At 33.4% G+C, this 25,131-nt stretch overlaps 1 protein-coding gene across 1 annotated transcript in view; it reads left to right on the plus strand.

The window, feature by feature from the left end:
• Positions 1-18,807, plus strand: part of LOC143247249 (uncharacterized) — a 73,989-nt gene extending 55,182 nt beyond the window's left edge. Inside the window, exon 3 of the mRNA XM_076494976.1 lies at positions 18,347-18,807. The gene's annotated coding sequence lies outside the window, so the exon portion shown is untranslated. The remainder of the gene's footprint in view (positions 1-18,346) is intronic.
• The last annotated feature ends 6,324 nt before the right edge of the window (positions 18,808-25,131 follow it).

Below are 25,131 nucleotides of genomic sequence, written 5' to 3' on the forward strand. Positions count from 1 at the left end.
AGTTAATATTGTCTGATCGTGTATATCACTATCCTCACGTCAACTGTTAGATTCTGTAATCTTGGAAGATACTCTCGAAATGTTTACTATTGAGACCAAGAATCTTAGATAAAAGATATTTTGGCTGAGTCACTTAAGTTATAGAAACGTGAAAACATGCTTGTGTTGCATAACCTTTAAGACTAGTTTTCTAACATTTAATGTCATCATGGCTATTGAAGTCTGGGTTGGAAAACTGGCGTTAAGCCAGAGCTATTTCTAAGTATCATAAATAGTAATAAGTGGTGTTTCATATCTAAACCATGTAGACAAATTTGTAGGTGTGAAACAGTGAAGTTAGAAAACAATTAACTTTATTTATTGACGAAATGTTGACTAAATAATCTAGAGAGTACAAGTCGTCTATTTTAACTCTCGAGTAGACGCCAGAAACAAAACCTGTATATATAGATCATTTAATGACAATCATAAGAACAAAGTAAAGTTGCACAATGGCCTATCTATGTTGTATCTAACGCAGGTATTTAGTCTAGAACCTTCGTTGTCAACCTTACCGAGGAGGCGTCGAAGTACGCAGAAATTCGTCAAAAACAAACAACTCCAGTTCGTCCGGGCAAGTTATAACAGTTATAACTTACTTTGATATGTGTAATAATATTAAAGAAATTTAAATAAATGAGGTAAAGTTTATAACAAAATGGCCTGGTATGGCCAGGTGGGTTAAGGCGTTCGACTCGTAATCTGAGGGCCGCAGGTTCGAATCCCTGTCACACCAAACATGCTCGCCCTTTCAGCCATGAGGGCGTTATAATGTAATGATCTATCCCACTATTCATTGGTAAAAGAGTAGCCCAAGAGTTGCCGGTGGGTGTTGATGATTAGCTGCCTTCCATCTAGTTTTACACTGCTAAGCTAGGGACGGCTAACGCAGATACATCTCGAGTAGCTTTGCGCGAAAATCCAAAAAAACAAACATAACAAAACACTACTAGACAGATGAGTTAAAGTTTAAGTGGTGCTGAAAGAAAAACTTGTTGTTAACAATTATTTACAAAAATGTAATTAAATTTTGTAATAAACAAATAATGTATTTTCGTGTAAGGGTTAAGATTTTAAAGTTCGCTGAACTTATTACGTCTTGTAATGTTAAACGCTAATTGGCAAAAGAAATGTTTTCTATTTTCAAGTGTGAAACTTCCCAAACTTTTCACAGCTAAACCTTATACAACATCATAATTTTATATACGATAAGCAGACTTAATTTTTGATAGTTGTGTTAGTTAAGTAATGTCTTACCTTTAAATGTGTACAATAAACGACAGTGTCTAATTTGATTCTGTTTAATATTCTTCTGCTAGTCCTAATGGAAACACGGTCACGATTTTGAGAAACGCCCTGATCACAAAGATTTTGTCAGCTTAATTATAATTCGTCAAACCGTGTTTTTGTTGTTGTTGTTCACTTGACAGAGTTTGGGCCCCCAGTGGCTCAGCGGTATGTCTGCGGACTTACAACGTTAAAATCCGAGTTTCGATCCCCGTGGTGGGCAGAGTACAGATAGCCCATGGTGTAGCTTTATGCTTAATTCAAAACAACAACGACAGAGTTTGCTCTGAGCTGTAACATTTAAACCTTTAAACACATCTGAAGAACACAATACTTGTTACTTATTTATCAGTGATACGACATTTTAATTGACGGAACAAGGTTCCTGTCACGCAACATGTAACAGGCTTTGTGTATATAGTTTAATATTTTAGCTGAGATTCTAAATATAAATATTTCCAGTATATCATGTACAAAGTTTTACTTGTTTCACGGCGTATGTGTGTTTATTTCTGTGTATCTTCTTACAGCAAAGCCACAGCGGGCTATCTACTGTGTCCACCGACGAGAATCGAACCCCAGATGTTTAGCGTTGTAACTTTAAAGACTTACCGCTGTACCACTGGGGGACACTTGTTTCAGAAATTCGATATAAATCAGCACCTGTGCTACCTGCGCACAGCCGTACTTAACACAAATCGTTAACAGCACTCTCTGTCAACTTTTAGGGTACTTTTATCTCATTTGACCCTCATTATTTTAACGTTTTTATGGCTCCAAAGCGCAGCGTGCGTTGTTGTGATAATGGGTTGCAAACCATGAATCTCAATAGTTACTATCTGGGAACATTAAAAATTAAGCCACGCCAAACCACTTTATATGGTGAGAAACGTATTATCTTTCTGCTTTAGTTGCCAGTTAGCGTACGATTGGCTAAGTGTGTTCAATATACAATCTTTTTTTTATAAGACAAGTTTTAAAACAACTGTTTTTTTTTCCTTGACGTTGTTTATTGTGAACGTTCTAGTGAAACGTTCGCTATAAGAAGTTTAATTTAAACCAACATAAATATTTAGAAACTTTCAATTTCACGTATTTTCATTAATGGCTTTGATACCTCATAGTTATTAACGACTACTGACACTTAATCTCTATTAATCTTTACCATCATTTAATCCTTATTATTTCTTACTGACATTAAATCCATATTAACCCTTACTGACATTTAATCATTATTAATTCTTACTGACATCAAATCCATATTAACCCTTACTGACATTTAATCCTTATCAATCCTTACTGGCATTAAATCCTCATTAATCCCTACGGACATCTAATTCTCAATAATTCTTACTGGCGTTTAATCCTTCATTATCCTTTCTGGTATTTAATATTTAGTGATATATAATCCTTATTACTAAAAACTTAATCAAATGACCATGTAGTTGTAGTACATGGATGTCCTTCTACCAGTGTGTTTAGTTTCCTACCAAAGCATTAAGTTTATCTAGTTTTATTTAAAACATTCATAGCGAAGGTATAATGATCTATATAAACTGATATTTCGGATGCAAACAGAACCTTGCATCTGGCATTGAACAAATAATTCGTTATATTATGCATCACCTGGTAACAGAAATATATAATTACCGCCGAAATTGTTTTACGTCAGAGGTAGCTAGATGAGATGTCTGTGACTTGTTATATCGTAACTTTTGTTTTCTTTTTACGTTTATTGTACCTCGATTATACAGCAATCATTTACGAAAAATATCTGAGAGCGTTATCTGACAATTACAGCATTGTCCAAACACATTCATAGGTCCACTCTTACACTAACACTCATGGGCCAATCTCTCGGCCCCGGGCCTATGTTTAACATGCATAATCGTCCAGAAGGACTGGTTATTGCTAGTGACTTTCTACAGTTTGTAATAGTAACTATTCCTTCATATAGGTTCATTAAACTTACGTAATTAGTACTTAGTTAATGAAACCTCTTATTATTCTGGTATTTAAAAAAAGGAAGATAGAATCATGTGTACATTATACACAATAGAAATACTTCGTAATGAAGGATGACCAGTCTATAAACTTCGAATAGGAAGGTTAGCTTGGATAAAACAAACTGCAAAATTATTCAGTAGACATCGTTTGATGGCTTGGACTTTAATTTTCTCTACATATTTCCAAATAATACTACTTTTATTCTTTTCACAGATTATAGTTTATACGTAAAATGTTTGGAAGTAATTGTTAAATGTTACATTCCAGTTACTTATTGGCTGAAAGGAAACTAAATAAATACATTAATACCAGGTTCACATCTTCACTTGTGAAGTACTAAGAACATATGGTATAAAAGATATCACAATTTACCTCACCATTTGCCATAAAACTAGTCCAGATGACCAATATGGGTCTATATAGGTTACATGTGTAATTATATCGGTCCAGATGACCAACATGGACCTCTTTACGTTACATGTATATCTGTGCTCTTCCATATAATCAAATGTTAAAGAATACATAATTTGAATAAATCTTCGTGTCGACTAAGAGAAGAAAGAGGGCAGCACTATGATGCAGTTGCAGTTAAATTAACCAGTAATTATAGTCATGCTAAAAAACAAAACGTGTGAAACTAACCCTTATCACGGCTGGGGTCGATGCCGGGTAGTAATACTAAAAAGGTATAAATTAAACAACAACTTGTTATGAAATTGTATTTACCGTTTTTGCTGGAAACTAAAATGTTTTGAACAAAATGGCAACCGTGTATTTAATTACAAACTCTTTTGTTCAAAGGTTTAGCCATCGTCACTATGGCCCTTGAATTTATGGCACAAGCGTATCGCCAAACCATCACTGAAGAGTGCAAAATTATTGATTGTTTTTTGTTTTGCTTTTTTTTTTTAATTTCGCGCAAAGCTACACGAGGGCTATCTGCGCTAGCCGTCCCTAATTTAGCAGTGTAAGACTATAGGGAAGGCAGCTAGTCATCACCACTCACCGCCAATTTTGGGCTATTCTTTTACCAACGAATAGTGGGATTGACCTTCACATTATAACACCCTCACGGCTGAAAGGGCGAGCGTGTTTGGTGCGATGGGCAAAATTATTGAAGCACGAGACAGTAAGATCGTTTGATGCGTTGTTTAACATAACACGCTTGTTAAACCAAATTTTAATACAAAAAAACAAAAGTTTTTGCTTGGTTGTTATTAAGCGCACAACTATACCTAATGAGCTGTCTATGCTGTGCCTAATGCGGGGATTGAAACCTGATTTTTTTGCGGGAAAAGTCCATAGATTTACCGTTGAGTCACCAAGCGGAAGAAGTGAACGAAACCCGCTGAAGAGTAGCTACTGGATCTATGAAAATGGCTAACACAGTTAAGTTTACGGACTTAGACATTCAAATCTGGGCTTTGATTTCCTCGCGGTGGAAACGGAAGATAAATTAATATGGCTTTGCTATAAAAAAAACAAAGAAACAAAACCATTTTTGTAAATAAGCACCTGCTATCTCAGCGGTAAGTCTGAGAGCTTATACTCCATGACATGGGGGTTCAATACCCGTGGTATTCACAGTACACTTAGTCCATTATGTAGCTTCCTGCTTAGTAACAAACAAACATATCTTGAGGTGAATGCATTGCAAATATATGCCATTGATCTTGTACTGGAAAAATAAAGCTGTTAACACGCAGTTAAAGATGTAAATGATGAATTGCTAACACGCAGTTAAAGATGTAAACAATGAACTGCTAGCACGCAGTTAAAGATGTAAACAATGAACTGCTAACACGCAGTTGAAGATGTGAACGATGAACTGCTAACGCGTAGTTAAATATGTAAACGATGAACTGTTAACACACAGTTAAAAATATAAATGATGAACTGGTAACACGCAGTTAAAGATGTAAACGAGGAACTGTTTTGAAGTAAATTCATATTAAAAGTTGTTGGGTTTTGAACCAGAAGTTTAATTTGTGTCATGTGTAGATTGTCGTGGAACCAATTTTCGTAGGGGAAAAGGAGGCACCATTTAATAGACAGAGAAAAAATTGTGATTTTAAATTCGTCGTCAATGTTCCTGTTTGAAAAAGATCCAGCGAGTTGTTGTGTTTCCTAACATCCTCGTACAAATATCAAATCTGACCTATCTAGCTAAACTAGTTGACCCTAAAAGTTTGATAATATGAATGAATATTATCATGTAAATAAATGTAAATAATAACTATAAAACAACACTTAAGATTAATTTCATTTTAGGAACCATTAAAGACAGCTAATTACTACCGAGATAAATATAAAGAACTGAAGATGAAAATTAACATAATATCTTTGATCAGTTGGGTAATTTTCGGCCGTAATCCTAACAATATCAGTCGACTGCTCCTATAATTCTCACAGTTTTTTAATACTTCTTCACTTTTTTAGCTTCTTTAAAAGTCCACGTACAGTTCTCATTAATTCACACACCAGGAGCATCGGTGTGATGTTAATATTAAGGTTTCAAGTTTATCTGGAAAATTATCCCTAATGAATAAGTAGCATAATTACAAGCCGTTTAAGTGGGTTATTAAACTGAAAGGACATGTACAAGGAATCAGTGAAGCAAGGCTTAGTGCACTATCCGAGAAAGTTGGATAAAAGTAACTTCGAAATAATAGTTGTTGTTGAACTTTACCTGGTTTAGAATAAATGATGAACTGTAATGCAGAGATTTTGTCATCTCTAAGGTTTTTATATATTTTGTATACCCTACAACCAAAGAATATCCGCCATCAGCCAATTAAGAGGTCGTTTTTACTACCATCAAGTTGTTTAACCTTAAACCAGTGTTTCAGCTGACAAGTCTCTAGGTGTAACGTAATATATCTTAACTGTGTTGCAGTCGCATTATGTTGTCTTGGAAGAAGTCTTAAATACAATAATAATAATTTGATAAATTACTGTTTATATTCCAAAACACGCACCATCAACAACAAAGGGAAAGCTAGCACCAGAAAATAAATGGATAAATGACGTTTGGACTGTATCAAGTGGATCGTGTTCTATTAAGTAGACGTTACAGATTATATTATGTGGACACGCAGGTTACATTAATTTGGAGTTCTGACACTTGCTAACTTATATCAAATATTTAAAATTTCTTAATCGTGATATATAAAGAAAAACACATAGGTTTGAAAAGCAAATTTAGGACACAATACAAAACTCAGTAACACAAGCACTATCTAACTTTCTTCACCAGTGGAAAAGTTTTATTATTCTCAGGCAAACAGTTTTATACTTTCAAGTCTAATTTTGACTATTTCAGGTTAAGGCTTCGAATGCTTGTATCTCAACAATAAACGTACATTGGTGTACGTGTGTAAGGTTCGTAGTGTCAACAAGGTTGGTTGTCCAAGTTCTCTTATATTCAGGCTACATTACCTTTCTCTTTTAAAGGAACAGAATCGACATTTAACCTTCCATGAAAGAGATATAAATATATTTAAGGACAAGTTTATTAATAGATGTAAGGAGTATTTACAAGTTTATTAATAGATGTAAGGAGTACGTACAAGTTTATTAATCGATAAAATATCTATAATTATTTATTTAACTACAAATCACACTATAATATTTTATTTACCTATATATCACATTATAATATTTTATTTAACTATAAATCACATAGTAATATTTTATTTAACTACAGATCACATTATAATATTTTATTTAACTACATATCACACTGTAATATTTTATTTAACTATAGATCACACTATAATATTTTATTTAACTACATATCACACTGTAATATTTTATTTAACTATAGATCACACTATAATATTTTGTTTAACTACAGATCACACTATAATATTTGACTCCAAGTCACGTATTATCATTTCCATAAAATATAATCAAACTTCATTAAATACTATAAAAATGATAAAACCCGACGAATTGTAGGTAATTCAACTCTTTAGGGTCTTTATCGTTCCAGTTTGTCTATTCCTTGCTTACAAATACCTGATTTTCGCTCTTTCCTCTTTAAATATACTTTGTTAAATTTAGTTTGTACTACCTCCACTAGGATTCTGAGCTGTTTTGTTTATTAGTAATTTGTTGTTCACCAGTCTTCTGACATAACCAGTTGCATTATTCAGTGTTACTTTGCATGTTTCTCCGTCACCTATTAGTTACTTGAACTAACATTCATTTCTGTTCAGAGAATCTTAATATATCAACCAGAAAGAAAAAAAGAGAGAGTAACTCATTAACTTGGCTTACCACGATTCTCTATCCGTAAACCATCCGTCATGAGCAAACTTGGCTTACCACGATTCTCTATCCGTAAACCATCCGTCATGAGCAAACTTGGCTTACCACTATTCTCTATCCGTAAACCATCCATCATGAGCAAACTTTAAAATGGCGAACACGTTTGTTGTAACAGTTCATCCAAGGATAGCAAACAAAGATTGAACAAGAATATAAAATGTAATGTGATAGAAGTTTCTGCATACATCTCCCACTACTTGATTCCTGCCTTAAGTTGCAGGACTATAGAACAAACACGGATACAAAGTCTGAGGATGTATTGGTCAGTTCTTTCGTCAGACATTAACAGGGGCTTTCCGATAACTGGAAAAATTTGGTTGGACAGAAATAGATAAAAAAACAAACAAAACATATTTTTAGTCGAAACTGTTAACATTTTTATTTTCAAAATTATTATTTATGAGTTTTAAACGGTGGTAGCAGGGGCAGGGCGTACACGAACGTGATCCGCCCCCAATCATACTATGAACTACCGCGTTGAATAAATAATTGGAACTGAAGGTTCTTAGGTTAATGGAAGTGACCCCATTTTAACAAGGACGTGCGGTGGCTGTTGTTGTTGTGATATTTACATTTACCTATACATCCAGTGGAACGAATGGTGTAGTTTGTGAAATTTTGAGGTGCCGTAATGGTGACTGAGGTAGTGAAAGATGATATATATATATAATTGAAAGTACCTTTTAGCAGGGCCCGGCATGGCCAGGTGGGTTAAAGCGTTCGACTCGTAATCTGAGGGTCGCGAGTTCGAATCCCGGTCGCACCATATATACTCTCCTATTCAGCCGTGGGACGCTATAATGTGACAGTCAGTCCCACTATTGGTTGATAAAAGAGTAGCCCAAGAGTTGGCGGTGGGTGGTGATGACTAGCTGCCTTCCCTCTGTAGTCTTACACTGCTAAATTAGGGACGGCTAGCACAGATAGCCCTCGAGAAGCTTTGTGTGAAATTCAAAAAACAAACATACCTTTAAGCAGAAAAAATAATACTCAAATTTGAATAACTTGTTTTTGTTGTGTTTTTTTTTTGCAAACCTGCATAATGGGCTATCTGTGATATGTCCACTAAAGGATTCAAAACCAGATTTTTAGCGTTTTAAATCTTTAGACATACAACTAAATGTAGGATTGTAACAGATTTAATGAGCTTAAGTGTTCGAAATTACCAATGAAATATGGTACTCAAAGTGAGAATTTTGAGCTAGAAATATTCTTTGATACGTTCAATCGAAATGAAGGAAAAAGGAAACATTTCATTAAATATCCGGGTAAACGTATTAGTCAGCTCCAAGGAAATATTTGAATAAATAGAGAGTGTTTGATGTCCCTGTTTACTTTATAATGTAATATTCTACAAAGCCTCGATGTAACCCCAGCGTTTTAGACAGTGGACCTGTCCCTACAAATTTAGACAGTGGACCCGTCCCTAACACTTTAGACATTGACATGTCTTTTTTAACACTTTAGACAGTGGACCTGTCTTTAACACTTTAGACAGTGGACCTGTCCCTAAAAATGTAGACAGTGGACCCGTCTCTAACACTTTAGACATGGACGTGTCTTTAACAATTTAGACAGTGTACCTGTTCCTACCACTTTAGACAGTAAATCTGTCCCTAATACTTTAGACAGTGGACTTGTCTCTAACAATTTGGAGAGGTGGATCTGTTCCTAACATTTTGAATAAGCGGTCCTGTAATCTTTATGAATTTAAGAACAGTATACATATTTTAAGGGTTTTCATTATTTATTTCTTTGTTTCTATACTGAACATTCGCTTTATAATACATTACGTCCACCTTGCTAATCCCTCGTTAGTTTTATTATTGCTTTAAAAGACAAACTTTGTACACGAACCGAAAGGCTGAAATACTCTATCTTCAAGTATACGTCATGACAACGTCAGATATGATCCATCATCACCTTACAGGAAACGGATTGAATATTAACAATGATATTCCTGACTTTCTCTGATCGGAATATTTCTTCTTTATATAATTAGTTGGAAAGTTCTACCAGAAAAGAATCTGACAGTTGGTAAACGTTTTGTTTAGTTATCTAAAGTGTGAACTTTTGTATGCATAACACTATTTGTATATATACTACCACTACTTTTATACATATATCAAACCACTACTATTGAATATATTACACCACTACTTGTGTATACATAACACTATTGGTATATACAATACCACTACTTCTACACATATAACACCACTACTTGTGTATACATAACACCATTGGTATATACAGTACCACTACTTCCACACATATAACACCATTACTTGTGTATACATAACACTATTGATATATACAATACCACTACTTCCACACATATAACACCACTACTTGTGTATACATAACACTATTGGTATATACAATACCACTACTTCCACACATATAACACCACTACTTGTGTATACATAACACTATTGGTATATACAATACCACTACTTCTACACATATAACACCACTACTTGTGTATACATAACACTATTGGTATATACAATACCACTACTTCTGCACATATAACGCCCACTACTTGTGTATACATAACACTATTGGTATATACAATACCACTACTTCCACACATATAACACCACTACTTGTGTATACATAACACTATTGGTATATACAATACCACTACTTCTACACATATAACACCACTACTTGTGTATACATAACACTATTGGTATATACAATACCACTACTTCTACACATATAACACCACTACTTGTGTATACATAACACTATTGGTTGTATATACAATACCATCATTCTACACATATAACACCACTACTTGTGTATACATAACACTATTGGTATATACAATACCACTACTTCTACACATATAACACCACTACTTGTGTATACATAACACTATTGGTATATACAATACCACTACTTCCACACATATAACACCACTACTTGTGTATACATAACACTATTGGTATATACAATACCACTACTTCTACACATATAACACCACTACTTGTGTATACATAACACTATTGGTATATACAATACCACTACTTCTACACATATAACACCACTACTTGTTTATACATAACACTATTGATATATACAATACCACTACTTCTACACATATAACACCACTACTTGTGTATACATAACGCCTTTACTTATGTACATAACGTGACATTTCTTTTTCCCCTCTTTATGCTGAGCTATGTTTCGTATGTGTGAGATTTTTTCATGCTCATCAAAGATGCACCTACCAAACATCCAACGACATTAAACTTGATTCTTATCTTTGGTAAACTGGTAGGGAAAAAATGAAGGAATGGCCCCCTTATCTGTTGTTCCTAACAACTGATATGTGTAGCTGTTGTCTACTGTCAAAACACTTTTCACGGCTGAGTAACCAGCATTAAAACCAGTGTTATTTGAAACTGCTCATCAGAACCGCTAATTCTAGGTTCTAATCTCGATAGCACCCTTTAAACAGTGACGCAGAAAAATTACTAAACTAATAAATACTAACATCAGTAGTGTGTGAAATTATGGCTGAAAAAGTAGTGACCGGTTGATCGATAACTGGTTCTGCAGATATCAGCGGAATATAGATTAAATTCCTATAGAGAGGACGGTTAAGGTCTCCCAATGGTACAACGTTAAGTCTACGGATTTACAACGTAAAAACAGTGGTGAACTCAGCGGATAGCCTGCAATGATTTTACTATAAGAAAAACACACACAACGGTTAGGGTTAACTCCTATAACAAAAAAATTTCCACAAAAGCCGTAAATGATAAAATGTCGCAGAAACTCGTCTAAGAAATAATCAAACATTGATTGTATTTAAATCGGTGACTTAACCTTCTATGTAACCATTAAATTGAGGTAAAAAGGTCTCCACTACATCTATGTCACGAGATGATATTCCGACATAGTGGTTGTCTCAATGCTGACATTCTTATCACGATAAACCATCGATATTTTGTTTAAAAATATAGTTGGCGTTGGCCTTAACTTGTCCACCATTACTTGTTCTCAACCGTGCTACTGGAGTGTTTTGTGAGACGCACTTATCTGATTATTTTACGACAATTTCAGTAAAAGATAGTTTACATGAAATAATTAATTCATTTATTGACGAGTTTCGCTTTCTGTTACAGTCATACCACAAATGACGTCTTCTTTATTGTATTTTAGACCCTCTTCCAAGTAAGGATGTAGTTTGAAAGTGGTTTACTTTCAAAGCAAAACCTAAAAGAACGTGTTATAAATCTTTGTTACCTTTAGGTCAAGTGGGATTACGCGAAAAAATTTTTTTTTCGAGATATCTTCAACTGATTGCTGCGAACATTAAGGTACAAAATTAAGTCGCATACATAATACATTCACCGAATCAACCCAGTATTCGTCGCTGTTACCAGCATCGTAACAACACCTACATTTGTTTGTTCGTTTTTGAATTTCGCGTAAAACTACATGAAGGCTATCTGTGCTAGCTATTCCTAAATTAGTAGTGTAAAACTAGAGGGAAGGCAGCTAGTCATCACCACCCACCGCCAACTCTTGGGCTACCTCTTTTTTATCAACGAATTGTGGGATTGACCTAACATTATAACGCCCCCACGGCTGAAATGGCGAGCATGTTTGGTGTGACGGGGATTCGAACCTACGACCATAAGATTACAAGTCGAATGCCTTAACCTCCTAGCCATGCCGAGCCCCCGTAATAACAGCAGGCAATTCATTAAAAAAGGGCTAGTCACGACACTATAGCTAGGGCACAACTGTTATTAACAAAAGATAAATGCTGTCTATACATCAGTACAGTGACAGTACTTGAAACGGTCCCTATGGAAAACTTATCAGTTTGTAACGGTAGGGCTTTAAAACAGAAGGATACATAAATAGAAAACATTATGAATAAACCTTGGATAATAACGACTCACAAAAGAGGTGTGATAAAAGAGTATATATCATAATTTTTAAAATATCTAATGTTAATTATTAATTTGTAGGACCTCGTTTATTTTTGATGAAGCAGTTTCTGCATATGAGGTATGTATAAAGGTACTCTATTTTAAAAAGATACTTTATCCTTGTAACAGTGTTGGAGACATGGTCCCCACATTCCTCTCTTTCCTTTTAAAATAGTAAATAAATAAAATATATAGTATAAAGATATATTATTAAAATGCATTCTCAAAAAATATTCGTCTCTTTTTGTTATAAAAGTTTGAAATTGTAGTACAAGATTTCTGGTTTGCTTGTTTCTCCTAGAGTAAGTACATAGACTGGTAATATTTTAATCATTATCTTAAACAATCCTGATTCACGTTGACAACATAACTTTAAACAAGAAGACAACATAGTGTGGACCTAGAAAATATTAACAGTTATTGTCTTCTCAACTGTGCGATGAGTTAATCTTGTGAACAGCATAAATACTCTCGACCCATGATCTTCTATTGTTTATCTATTCTTAAAAGACATTATCAAGTGTAAATATTCTCGAGGATTATCATAAAATGAAATATAAATGACTTTAGTGAGTTCATCATACTAAGATATATCACATCGATCTATTAAACTAATTCATATTGTGGTTGTTAGTCGATCTTCTTCCTTGTTTAGATTGTTTTTGAACATTTAAAAATGGCGATACATAGTTACATTTTTGTATATTTTTAGGGTATACAGAAGCTTATATCGTTTGTTTGTTTTTTTCATTCATGTGTGAAACACCATCGATGTATTCACTCGTTTGTTCAAAGAGCAAAATTTCTGTTTGCTAATAGAATGTCGCAACGTGTAAAAAAAAACAGCAGTTTAGGCTTAGCTTAAGTATAGTTAGGCTTAACGTAAACGAACTTATAAGACACTTGTGTAACAGACGTGTTTGTGTGTGCAAGTAACGTATGCTTGATGTAGTGCATTTACGTAGACAAGTGAATGCACTGTGTACGAAAAAACCCAAGAGGAGGTTGGAGGGGGAAGGGGTAAGAAGTGACACCCTCATCTGTGTTGAATGAACATACTTTGTGAAGCCGTTAAGCTAGTTGTTTGGGGTGTTTGCTTTTCTGTATTCTTCCTTGCCCGTCTCTAAAAGGAGGAGAAGGGGGTGGATTTCACGCAGAGTGGTAGAATAAAGTCCTCCCAGTGCGACATCCTAGTTTACAGTGATTCCTGTGGGGAACCAGTTTCAAACATCCACGGGGAATGAGAAGCAAGCAAACCCTTACACCTTATCTCACCGATAAACTATTTGTAGCGGCCTTTCTTTGGCCTGGTTGTGTACCAACAAAGTAATTAACGTCATCAGAATCAATGGCCGACCACCATCTGGGCTGGAGTGGCAACCGACAACATCTCTAGTTGATGTTTCCTTTTTAAATCACACTGAACTCTACAAGCAAACATTCAAAATTAAACATCCAACAGCGTCTTGTGATTTAGGAACCCTGTATTTTAACTTAAGCATGTCTTTTAACCTTTTCGTGTTTTCTTTTTAAATATATGACCATTGATTTTGTTCACAAGAGAATATTCGGTTAACGAAGCTCAGTAGTTTTAAGTAACCATTGAAAAAAATGATAAAATATTTGTATAAAATAAAAATAAAGAAAATTCTACGACCGAGACCTTGCGCAAAAATTTTAGCCGTATTTCTTTTAAAGTAAACCCACATTGGGCTATCTACTGTGTCCAGAGCGGGGAATCGAACCGCGGATTTTAGTGTTGTGAGTCCTTCAAACCTCTGTTGAAAATGGTGGTAGTAGCATATCAAAATCCATTTATCTCTAAACCGAGCAACAAAAAATTACATTCCTATCAATCAGTGGGCCTATCGCGATGATATTTTCGTTTTTGAATTTTTGTTTAAGTGTATCAACTTTCAAAAATTAAAATTAGACCTCCATAAATAAATAACATCCATTAAAGATGTTAACAAGTTTTTGATGAAACTCGATGACTTGGATAAAAATGACTTAATGTATACAATATCCCACATAACATCAAGGGCATATTGTTGGGAAATGGGAAACCTACAGAAAAACCCCCAAAAAAGTAGAGTTACCCTTACTGTTTCCATCACCCGGGAGGGGAATCGATTGTTTGTTTGTTTTTTAGTTTCGCGAAAAGCTATATGAAGGCTATCTGCGCTAGCCATTCCTAATTTAGGATTGTAAGATTAGATGAAAGGCAGCTAGTCATCACCACCCACTACCAACTCTTGCGCTACTCTTTTACCAAAGAACAGTGGGATTGACCGTAATTATAATGCCCCTACGGCTGAAATGATGAGCATGTATGATGTGACGGTGGTTCGAACCCGCGATCCTCAGGTTATGAGTCGAGAGGTCTCTAGCCATACCGTGCTGGGAAATCGAATAAAAAATAAGCTAGTGAAGTTAACCAACGTTATCTTTTTTTTCTCACGGCTATCTTTCACCAGAGACGAACGTCCGATTAGTTTGGAAAAGGGTTTTAAGAGATTCAATAAAGTAGCACAGAAATTTTTCTCAACATCTGTCGTATTATGGTTGTCTAGATCGTAATCAGACTACATATCTATAGCTGGCAGGCTGTCTTATTTCTTATGTCTCTGTGTTTAACTTCTTCCTTTTATCTGCCAATTTGATCAGTAACTAAATCTATACGGACCGTTGTTTACGTGCGAGTCTGTCTAACATCACGTGGTCATATCCAAATGCCTTGTAAATGAAATCATTATTGGGCTGAAGTACGTTTATAGAAGTACATTTATCATAAGTGACGTCACTTTCTGTGGATCTTAGTATATAAATTCTGGTTTGGTTTGTCTTTTTTTAAAGCAACTATTTAAGAATCCACTCACACTGTACATGAATGTTAGCTTTCGGCTACCAACTCATCACTATGACAACGTATTTCTCGTGACGTCTGCGACAAAGGAAGAGGTGGAAGATCTGCGCGTGCACCATGATAAAGTTGACATTTCATCCATCTTTGTTGTCCTTGTTTGAAACTTATCAAGAGAAGACCGGTCACCTGTCTGCAGTTCATTTGTCAAAGCACGGTTGCCATAGCAACAGTTTCTCAGTATGTCAACCGTCGTCTAGTTACATGGTTTGAAATTCATCGAGGACCTTAACGGAGTTGTTAAAAGTTAAGATGTAAATGATTTGAAGCCTCCAGTCATGCAACGCTTAAGACAGATACTCATCAAGTCATTAAGCAGCTAATCTTGCAAGTGTTTCACACATACAAACCTCATATTCCTCTCACGATCATTTAAATGCAAGCGTTGTAGATTCTGATAACGTTTCGAAGTTCCCTAATCGTCTGAAGGCCGCTCGAGAAATCTGTCGCAAAAACCTTCCTATGGTTATTAAAACTCATTCTCAGTAAATATTACATTACATCAGAGGAGTTTAATGTTCTACGTTCATATCGTGATATACGTCTGTTGAGGAATATTTTTACGTTAGTATTTAATATTCCTGACTTGCATCGATGGAGAAAGTAGTTGAAGAGCCAGGATATTGTTCGAAATACCTTGTCGGCACCTGATATAGAAGATATAAAGTGGTTGACTCGCTATGATTATTATAACACAACTTTGAGCTACTTTTACTCTAAGTTGGTATTAATATATCCTGAAAACTAAGATTGCCTAGAGAGGCTCATATGAATCAACTTGGCTTTTTAAAACACCTTTTTCTAAGATATTTTCGCTCCAAATTGCTCATCCTCTCATAACTATCTTTGGTTATAGAGTCCCTAATAGTACATGGGTAACAGGGTTACCGTCAAATGTTTAATTACCCCTCCCCCAATTACTACAGGGGCCTCTATAAGTGTTTTTACTCCGTGTTATTGGGTAGTTATTTGTATACAATTTTGTTCATAGACATGGCGTTAATTTAAGGACCAAACATGCAACCATGAAATATACAAGTTTGTCCACACGAAGGAAGTAAATTAACTCATTCTATTGATTAACTGTAAGAAACTGATATTTCAGGTTATAGAATGTCCTATCAGCATTGGCCTATCTGTCTTTATATGTAACATACACAGCGCTTTGATTGAGACAGTCTCGAACTTTGTTCTTGTTGCTGGACTTTACAATAATTAAACAGTTAGTTATCAGTAGAAGGTTTCATGTTAAACGTTAAAATATTGGGCATTTATTAATATAATAGGTGCTCGTTAAGGAAGCAAAAACTGTGTTAAGTAACGTGCGTTTTCTTTCTGTTGTTTATAAATGATCTCACTAGATACTAATTGAATACACTGCTTTGTGGTTGGTAATAACTGACTTATTTAACTGATTAATCACTTGTATCTTTAAATTCAAACACAAAAGCTTATAAACAAGTGGAAATCCGTAAACTTATGGTTTTTATTCTCTGACAAAAGTCTTTATACGAAATACTTCATGATACAGTAAATAAAACCACAACAACCGACAAAAAGTGGGTATTATCATGAGTCAGTTCTGGGTGATGGGTGTTAACATACACGATGTATCATTGTTATTGTAAGATTACAAAGTATTTTTTTTATATCTCTTAAGTAATTATTTTTTTACTGAACCGACAAAAAGTGGGTATTATCATGAGTCAGTTCTGGGTGATGGGTGTTAACATACACGATGTATCATTGTTATTGTAAGATTACAAAGTATTTTTTTTATATCTCTTAAGTAATTATTTTTTTACTGTTATGGTGAAATATACTTACGGTAATAAATTATCTAGAGTAAAGAACGTCACATTTTATGGATTGTAGTTTGTGTGAGTTTATAGAATATCCATCAACTGGTTGTTCGAAATTTGATAGATTATTTTAGTAACTGTTTTTATCGTCTAGAAACAATATTATTTTTACTTTTTATCTTGATCCGTTATCCTGTCTAACAAAAGCAGTTATAATAAGAAACGACGAAACTGTCGTTACGAAATATTTAATAACATGTTTTTCCACAATCCGTTTGGATGCACACAGACTCAAAAGCAACAGAATTCACGTCTGTTTTTCCTTGCATTGCCAATTCCAAGAAGTCTCATGCAAAGACACTAATGAATGTCTTATTTTTATTATGACATAAGCAAATTAAAGGCAACCACTCAGTAACTGTTACCCGGGTAGCAGTCAACATTGTTACTGTTACTCTTGTAACGGTTGTCCGAGTGGCTATCACCTAAGTAACTATAGCTAAGGTAACGACCGCCTGAGTAACTGTTGCTTAGGTAACCGGAGCCTTTGAACGCAGCTTGGGAAACTCTGCAAGGACGGCTTCTGTTGAACATGACACACAATGGCCATAGCGGTTAAAGGTTTAGAAACAGGGACAAACAAGTTACTTAGTACAAAACTGAAACGAAGAAACTGGCTCTCCAAGAATACTGTGTTTCTTGTTCATGAAGACGTATTACTAGTCAATTGTAATAATTACTTCTGACCACTGATGTATTACTAGTTGTAATAATTACTACTGACGACTGACGTATTACTAGTCAGTTGTAATAATTAATTCTGACGACTGATGTATTCCCAAATCAGTAGTAATAATTACTTCTGACGACTGATATATCACTAATAATAGAATAGTCAGAAACTGTGTTATTAGTACGGTCAGAAACTACGTTTTATTAGTACAATCAGAAGTTGTGTGTTAATATTAAAGATGGAAACTGTCGTTTCTTTCACATAGTCTGAACCTGGTATTTGCGAAACGCTGGATAAGGACCGATCGAGCCATCAAGCTCTGACGACCGATCAATAAAACCATGGATACGGACACAGCGAACCATAAACGCTTTTAACGAACCAACCGAGCCGTGAAATGCAGGATAGACCTACCAAGACCAATTACTGGCTGTGCGTGAAGCTACTCTGGGCGCCACCAGGCCCTTGTCTGTGGGCATACTTCACCAACACTTCTCAACCTGAGGTACCCTATCAGGGAAGAAAAGAATACAACTGTCTAACACACGGGTGAGCGTTGGGTTTCACAAATGGACAAGTTATATGTCACGTGGAGGTGGTATTAAAAACGCAGGTTTTTTTATCGTATGTGTCTCTGGTTTGAAACGTCTATAATTAACTTAATACATTCTTAATGTTTTGAAGGCAGTCTTTTCATAACAGCATTGTACGCATATTGTGGTAAAAGAAATTCACCTGAAACTCTTGACCAGTGTGCATATTTCAATTTTAATTCGTTCAGAAGTTACCACGTTTTAATTTGTATTTCGATACAAATGACGGGAATAGAGCACAGATAAACCCGTCTTATTAACGACAGGTACTTGTTTAGTAAAATACACATAACAACGTGAAATACATTAAAATAAATAAATTTATGTAATATCCTTTACTTGTAAACGTAGAAGCAGTGAGAGAAAACTCATAACTATTTCGAATTCTGTTTGCTTATTTACGTAACAGTCTCCTGTTGGGACAGCGGTAAGTATTTGGATGAGAAAACACACATACACATATCTTTTGGTGAAGATAAATTGTTCTTTTCATGAGTGTCATTCACAAATTCAGTAATTTTTTTTGTTCACTTGAGCTGATATTTTTCTTCCTAATTGTGAAATTAAGTTTCCTGTGTTTGTTTTATTGGATTTAGTACAAAGCAACTCGAGGACTACACATATCAGCCGTCCCTAATTTAGAAGTGATATACTAGGGGGAAAAGCTGTTGGTCAACACTACTCATCGCCCAGTGTTTCAATGGTGATATTCAGGTCTTATATCTCTAAAATCCCAGTTTCGATACCCGCTGTTAGCAGAGCACAGAAGGTTCTCGTTGTGCAAGTTTGTGCTTGATAACAAAAACAAACAAACAAAGACTATCGTATTGTAACGCTCTCACGACTCAATGAGCGAGCGTGTTTAATGTATGGATTCAGGTCGACTCTTGAATGATAAGTTCTGATGATTTACTGAGTGACAGAAAGAGTAATATTCAGCTTTCAGTTGCAAGAGTTAAAACAATTTACAACTTTCTTCAAATCATGGTCTATTCGTGTTCAGTCGTCTCAAATTTCACACTGATAGTTTAGAAATAAATCAAACCATTCAATTCTTACTACCAGTTGTTGGGCTACACTTTTCCAACTGAAAAATAGGGGTTTATTGTTACGTTTATTATGCACACAAAGTGCGTAGTGATTATTTTATTTATTTTCTTTGCAGTTGAGGGAAGTAAACCATAAACTTGCGGCCACAAAATGAAGCAATTTATTTTAAAATACCTTTAGCCATATTCTGAAAATAAAAACTCATTTACTATCGTGAAACAAATCACAATAACCTATTATGACCAAAATGTCAGTAGAGAAAACAGTAGACGTGGTCTATCTGAAGACTACATTTGCTTTTAGGCGGAGCGTTCCGTCAGAATATTACAAATTTCACATGCTTTGAATACATGTGTTTACTTGGCATTCACATGAATAAGACCTTAAGAACATCTTTTTACTTGACATTAACATGAATCAGGCCTAAAAAACATGTGTTCACTTGACATTAATATGAATCAGCCCTTAAAAACATGTCCACTTGGCATTAACATGAATTAGGCTTTAAAAGCATGTGTATATTTGCCACACTTCGGCTGTTAAAACCAAAAGACTGTATAAAGTGTCCCTGGTGGGATGAGAAAGAACGAAACAAAAACATACAATTGTTAAATAGTATTCTTTTAACTAATGTAACACATTAAATCATGCAGTTACAAACGAACTTACAAAGACCACGAGCGTGTTGAAAGGGCGGACCATGAGATTTTCATTTCTCACTAGAACGAAGTTGTTAATTAATATATAATTGATGGCTCAGGCATGGCCAATTCAGTAAAGTAAAGGTGGAGTATAAAACTAAACAAAGGTTGAAGGGTCAGCAGGCAACAACTGATAGAAATGAAGGCGGAGAACAAGAACTTTAGAGAAATGAGAGCTCTCTATGGGTGTTCTTTAAACCACTATCTTGCCTTATGCCTTTATAACTAAAACATTCAATTAAACACCCTGAAAGAATGTTTTCTTATTCGGATATCCTGTTCAGAGGTACTTATTCGTAACTTCAAACGTCTCCAAATCCACTCTGGAAGTAGTTGTTTATTATTTGAAACGTTCTGAATTCTGTTCTGGAAGTAGTTATTTATGATTTTAAACGTTTTGAATTCTGTTCTGGAAGTAGTTATTTATGATTTTAAACGTTTTGAATTCTATTCTGGAAGTAGTTATTTATTATTTGAAACATCTTGAACTCTATTCTTGAAGTAGTTATTTATGATTTTAAGCGTCTTCAACTGCAATGTAGAATTAGTTATTTATCATTTCAAACGTCTTAAACTCTATCATGGAAGTAGTTATTTATTAGTTGAAACGTCTGGAATTCTATTCTGGAAATATTTTATTTTTGATTTTAAACGTCTTAAACACCATTGTGGAAGTAGTTATTTATGATTTAAAACGTATTCAACTATATTGTAGAAGAAGTTATTTATGATTTCAAACGTCTTGAAATCTATTCTGAAAGCAGTTATTTATGATTTGAAACATCTTGAATTCTACTCTGAAGTAGTTATTAGCGATTTGAAACGTTTTAAATCTCTTCTGGAAGTAGTTATTTATAATTTCAAACGTCTTCAACTCCATTGTGGAAGTTATAATTTATTATTTCAAACATCTTGAGTTATATTCTGGAAGTAGTTATTTATTATTTGAAACGTCTTCAGTTCTATTCTGAAAAAGTAGTTTGTGATTTCAAACGTCTTGAATTATATTCTCGATTGTGGAAGAAAATATATATGATTGGAAAAGTACGTCTTCAATTAAATTTTGTAAGTAGCAATTTATGATTTAATACGTCTTAAATTCTATTCTGGAAATAATCATTACTTGAAACGTCTTCAACTCCATTCTGGATGTAGTTATTTATTATATGAAACGTCATGAATTCTATTCTGGAAGTTGTTATTTATGATTTTAAACGTCTTCAAATCCATTCTGGAAGTACTTATTTATTATTTGAAACGTCTTCAAATCCATACTGGAAGAAGTTATTTACTATTTTAAACGTACGTTTTTAATTCTGTTTTAAAAGTAGTAATTTATTATTTGAAACGTGTTGAATTCTATTCTAAAAATATTTACTATTTGAAACGTCTTCAAATCCATTCTGGAAGTAGTTATTTATGATTTTAAACGTCTTGAATTGTATTCTGGAAGGAGTTATTTGTGATTTGAAACGTCTTTAAATATATTTTGGAAGTAGTTATTTATTATTTGAAACGTCCTTAATTCTATTCTAGTAGTAGCTATTTATGATTTCAAACGTCTTGAAATGATTATGGAAGTAGTTTATATAATTTCAAACGTCTTCAACTCCATTCTGGAAGTAGTTATTTATTATCTAAAACGTCTTGAATTCTATTCTGAAAGTATTTATTTATTATTTGAAAGGTTTGTAAATCCATTCTGGAAGAAGTTATTTATTTGTTAAAACGTAGGTCTTTAATTATATTTTGAAAGCAGTAATCTATGATTTAAAACGTCTTGAATACTATTCTGAAAATATATATTACTTCAAACGTCTTCAACTCCATTCTGGATGTAGTTATTTATTATTTGAAACGTCATGAATTCTATTCTGGAAGTAGCTATTTGTGATTTAAATTGTCTTCAATTCTATTCTGCAAGTACTTATTTATGATTTTAAACCTCTTGAAATCTATACCTGTAGGTAAATATTTATGATATAAAACGTCTTGATTTCCATTCTGGAAGTAGTTATTTATTATCTGAAACGTCTTGAATTCTATTTTAGAAGTCGATATTTATGATTTCAAATGTCTTGAAATTATTGTAAAAGTAGTTATTTATTATTTGAAACGTCTTGAAATCCATTTTGGAAATAGTAATTTCTGATTTAAAACGTCTTAAATTCTATTCTGGAAGTAGTTATTTATGATTTGAAACGTCATGAATGCTAGAAGTAGTAATTTATGATTTAAAACGTCTTGGATTCTATTCTGGAAGTACTTATTAGTGATTTGTAATGTTTTGATTTCTATTCAGGAAATAGTTATTTATGATTTTAAACGTCTTGAAATTATTCTGGAAGTTGTTATTTATTGTCTAAAACGTCTGGAATTTTATTCTGGAAATAGTTATTTATGATTTGAATCGTCTTCAAATCCATTCTGGAAGAAGTTATTTATTATTTGAAACGTAGGTCTTCAATTCTCTTTTAAAAGTAGTTATTTATTATTTCAAACGTTTTGAATACTATTCTCAAAATGTTTCTCACTTGAAACGTGTTCAACTCCATTCTGAAAGTAGTTATTTATTATCTGAAACGACATGAATTCTATTCTGGAAGTAGTTTTTTTATGATTTGAAACTTCTTTGATTCTATACTGGAAGTAGTTATTTACAATTTCAAACGTCTTTAACTCCAATCTGGTGGTATTTATTTGTGATTTTCAACGTCTTCAAAATATTCTGAAAGTAGTTATTTATGTCTTCAACTCCATTCTGAAAGTAGTAGTTTCTGATTTAAAACGTCTTCAATTCTATTGTGGAAGTACTTATTTATGATTTCAAACGTCTTGAATACTAGAAGTAGTAATTTATGATTAAAAACGTCTTGGATTCTATTCTAAAAGCAGTTATTTGTAATTTGTAATGCTTCGATCTCTATTGAGGAAATAGTTATTGGTGAATTGAAATAACTTGAAATCTATTCTGGAGGCAGTTATTTATGATTTCAAACGTGTTGGAATTATCCAAAAAGTAGTTGTTTATTATCTGAAACGTCTGAAATTTTATTCTAGAAATAGTTATTTATTATTTAAAACGTCTTCAAATCCATTCCAGAAGAAGTTATTTATGATTTGAATCGTCTTCAAATCCATTCTGGAAGAGTTGTTTATTACTTGAAACGTATGTCTTCAATGCTGTTTTACAAGTAGTAATTTATGATTTGAAACGTCTTGAATACTATTCTGAAAATATTTCTTACTTAAAACGTCTTCAACTCCATTCTTAAAGTAGTTATTTATTATCTGAAACGACATGAATTCTATTCAGGAAGTAGTTTTTTATGATTTCAAACGTCTTTAACTCCAATATAGAAGTTCTTATTTATGATTTTCAACATTTTCAAATTATTCTGAAAGTCGTTATTTATTAGTTGAAACGTCTTCAAATCGTTCTGTAAGTAGTAATTTGTGATTTATAATGTCTTCAATTCTATTCTGGAAGTAATTATTTATGATTTCAAACGTCTTGAATTCTAGAAGTGACAATTTATGATTTAAAACGTCTTGATTTCTATTCTGGAAGTAGTTATTTAAGATTTCAAACGTGTTGAAATCTATTCTGGAAGTGGATATTTATAACTTGAAACGTCTTGAATTCTATTCTGGAAATAAACATTACTTCAAACGTCTTTAACTCCATTATAGAAGTAGTTATTTATTATCTGAAACGTCTGGAATTTTATTCTGGAAGCTGCATTTTATATTTTGAAACGTCTTGGATCCTATTCCGGAAGTAGATATTTATAATTTCAAACGTCTTCAACTCCAATCTAGAATTAATTATTTATGATTTTAAACGTGTTGAATTCTAGAAGAAATAATTTATGATTTAAAACGTCTTGATTTCTATTCTGGAATTAGTTTTTTTATCATATGAAATGTCTTGGAATCTATTCTAGAAGTGGTTATTTTTTATTTTAAACGTTTGGAAGTCTCTTTTTGGAATAATCATTACATCAAACGTATTCAACTCCATTCTGGATGTAGTTATTTATTATCTGAAATGTCTTGAACTCTATTCTAAAAGTATTTATATATTATTTGAAACGTTTTCAAATCCATTCTGGAAGTAGTTATTCATTATTTGAAACGTTTTCAAATCTATCCAGGAAGAAGATATCTATTATTTGAAACGTTCGTCTTTAATTCTGTTTTGAAAGTAGTAATTTATGATTTGAAACGTCTTAAATACTAATCTGAAAATATTTCTTACTTGAAACGTCTTCAGCTCCATTCTCAAAGTAATTATTTATTATCTGAAAGGACAAGAATTCTATTCTGGAATTAGTTTTTTATGATTTGAAACTTCATGGGTTCTATTCTGGAATTAGTTATTTACAATTTCAAACGTCTCTAACTCCACTTTGAGAGTCGTTATATATAACTTCAAACATCTTGAAATTATTGTGAAAGTCATTATTTATCATTTGAAACGTCTTCAAATCCATTAAGAAAGTAGTAATTTGTGATTTCAAACGTCTTGAATTCTAGAAGTAGTTATTTATGATTTAAAACGTTTTCAATTCTATTTTAGAAGTTGTCATTTGTGATTTGTAACGTCTTGATTTCTATTCTGGAAATAATTATTTGTGATTTTAAACCTCCTGAAATCTATACTTGTTAGTAGTTAATTATGATATAAAACGTTTTGAGTTCTT

This window comes from Tachypleus tridentatus, chromosome 3 (assembly GCF_004210375.1).
Source record: "Tachypleus tridentatus isolate NWPU-2018 chromosome 3, ASM421037v1, whole genome shotgun sequence".
NCBI lineage: Eukaryota > Metazoa > Arthropoda > Merostomata > Xiphosura > Limulidae > Tachypleus > Tachypleus tridentatus.